Genomic DNA, 2,981 nt, shown 5'->3' with positions numbered 1-2,981 from the left:
ATTTTATATGAAATTTGCATAAGGCCGGCCGCAATTTAGTTCTGCAAATTGGTGGCGCATTGTCAAATACGCTCACATACTGAGCACAATTCTGTTCTGCAAATTGTGGCACATTCTCAGTTACGCTCACACTTTCTCTCTCTCGATTTAGTTCTGCAATTTCGCATTCTCTCACTCTCTCTGTCTTAACCCTATGTGAACCAGCGAAAAAGTTTGGTGGTTTGTGTCTTTGCTAGTTAAATTTAAAATTTATCTTCACGGACATGTCGAGTGACACTATTTTATTGAAATAATTTATAGTATAATAGACCGAAGTGCAAAAAACAGTTATGGATCAAACATTACCAAGATGAAATGGACCACAAAATTTTTTCTTTGGTTTTTTTATCGGTCAAGAGGATCTGATCATCGAATATACATAGTTGTCATGTATATGATGATCGGTCAATATTTAGCGGGTAAAATAGGTCAAGACTTTTGTCTGAATATAATCATTGTTGTTGGAAACTCTATCTAACATTTTAAGAGCAAATTTTTTTATAAAATATTTGTAGTCAAAATGTAAGAAAACCAGTAAGGAAAATAGTAAAGTCGGACGGGCCGATTGCATGACACTCTTCACCACTACGGGTACATTAAACATGCCGGAATTTCAGGATGGATTTTTGATAATTGTGTGTTCAACAAAGTACCGGCCACATTTATGATCCAAGTGAGATGAAATTTGACACAGCTATTTAATTTGGCCTAAGGACGAACCCTGTAGAAATTGGGAAAAATTGGTTGAGATATAGATATAGCTCCCATATATATTTCCGTCCGATTTAATGTAAATGGTGTACCAAAGTCCCTATACATCTGTGTGTGCCAAATTTCATCCAATTCGGATCATAAAGGGGACCTGTACTTTGTTTACAATTTAACATGGACAGACGGACCCACGGACGGACGGACATGCTCAAAAGGATCCATGCGTATGCCCAAAGACAGCCATTCTCATTCAGATGGACTTCATTTGAAGCCTCCTGTCATTCTAATACCATCCGCTACATCAACACACGAGGGAATGTTAGGATGTTAGTGCCACACAGAGGAAAATTACAACATTAAATAAGCAAGCACCCAACTACAGCACAAAATTAAAAGAGGCGTTGTGTCTGGGAAGCAATAGATGGCATCCTCATCGTTTAAGTTTGCCTCCAGTAAATCAATCATACACTTAGATGAATGAAATAACAATAATCTACGAAACTAACAAATCGAGTATAATTGACATGGCATTGGGCTTGCGCAAACCCAATGCAAATTTTTTACCTCAAACAAATACAACAATTCTTTTGTAGAATTTAACTAAATATCAATTATACCATTCAGTTTATCATTAGGTATGGGCAATTAATTTCCACCTCCTATGTTTAATCTGCTTTTGTATGGGTTCCTGGTCCTAAGGTTCCATAATTCTATATTACATGCCTTATACACAAATACAGAATTGGTTTTACACGTGTTTCGAATATTTTAAGCTTGGATATATGTTAGCTTATCCATACACCTCGTAGTCGTCCGGATGCTGATTTTGATTTTGTTAGACTATTGATTATGTCTGTTTCAGCACGATCACTTGTTGTTACAGTGCTCCAGAATCTATCGACGTATTCAATTGCTTGACCTTGTAGTTGTTTGGTAGATGTTTTCTGTACTATTGTAGTTAATTTTCATGGCTTTAGTTTTCTTGATATTAATCTCAAGACTTCCAAGTATTCTTATTTTGACTGCATGTTGGGTGTCTTGTGAGAAAGGAGACATATATCATTCGCATAATCCAAGTCTTCGAGTTGTCGTAAGAGACTTCCCGACATAATTCATTCATTATTTCATACAGTACAATTGTGTAGAGTTGGACAGTTCACGGAGCGGATCGATCTTTCTCGTTCATATTTCAAAAAAGGAACTAGTTCCTTAATCGAGATTCTCTGCTCCATATAGCTTCGACTTCTGAACGAACGTTTAAAGAATATTGGACTAAAGGAACGAGATCAGATAAAAGACAATATTAAAAAAAAACGAGGTCAAAAAATGAACGAAGTCAAAAAAGGAGCAGGAACTAGTTCCGATCTTTATTTTTCGGAACAGTTCCTATGAACTAGTTCGTTCCGGAACTATCCAACTCTACAATTGTGAACCATAGGGGTGATACAGGGATTCCTTTCTTTACTCCGACGTTGATGCGAAACACTTAGTTTATATAGCCGTTTTAAAGAACTGAAAGGTTTGCATATTCGTACATCGCCCTTATTATTCGGATGATTTTTTGCGGTACTCCCTTTTTTCTATTCCCATATGGCAGGGGAAGCATTGAGCAAAAAGGTACAGAGGGTCTAATTCTATAGATTGTTCTATTATGACTCGGCCCAGTTGCCTTTGAATTCTTTTCTGTATTACACAAAAAATAAAAATAATCCGTATATTATCTGAATAGCGTACAGAAAGTGTTGCTAATGTCCGGCATTGTGGCACAGGAACTATTTTACTTATTTATTTACATATTCATATTCTTGTTTTGCGTCATTATAACAATTTTAAACTTTCGTGTTGCTCGTATAGACACTTGTGTGATATATTGTATTTGCCATTTTTATCGAAATAATTTGGAAAATACATATACGAATTTTTTAACGGTGACTGAAAGAAAGAAAGAAACAATGGAATGCAAAACTAGCCTTAATCCAGAGAGTGGAGAGACCACGGTTGTAAACATGAGAAACAAACAAACGGTTGTAAAGCTAGCATCCACCAAATGAGGGGAGTGACAGTGGTTAAATACAAAACAACACACCGCCGATCAATAAGTTCTTGTGGCTTTTTTAGGAGGAATATCTTTGTTTTTGCCAAAAGAGGGAGAGAGAGAATTAAAAATGAGCACAAATAGTGACAAAATAGAGGATAGTATGAAAATAGTTTTAATATTAATGAAATATTTG

Source organism: Musca vetustissima, unplaced genomic scaffold (assembly GCF_032173495.1).
Source record: "Musca vetustissima isolate MV318-11 ecotype Yass unplaced genomic scaffold, APGP_CSIRO_Mvet_v1 utg104188, whole genome shotgun sequence".
Lineage (NCBI taxonomy): Eukaryota > Metazoa > Arthropoda > Insecta > Diptera > Muscidae > Musca > Musca vetustissima.
The sequence above is the reverse complement of the archived record's forward strand: the minus strand, read 5'-3'. Positions refer to the sequence as shown.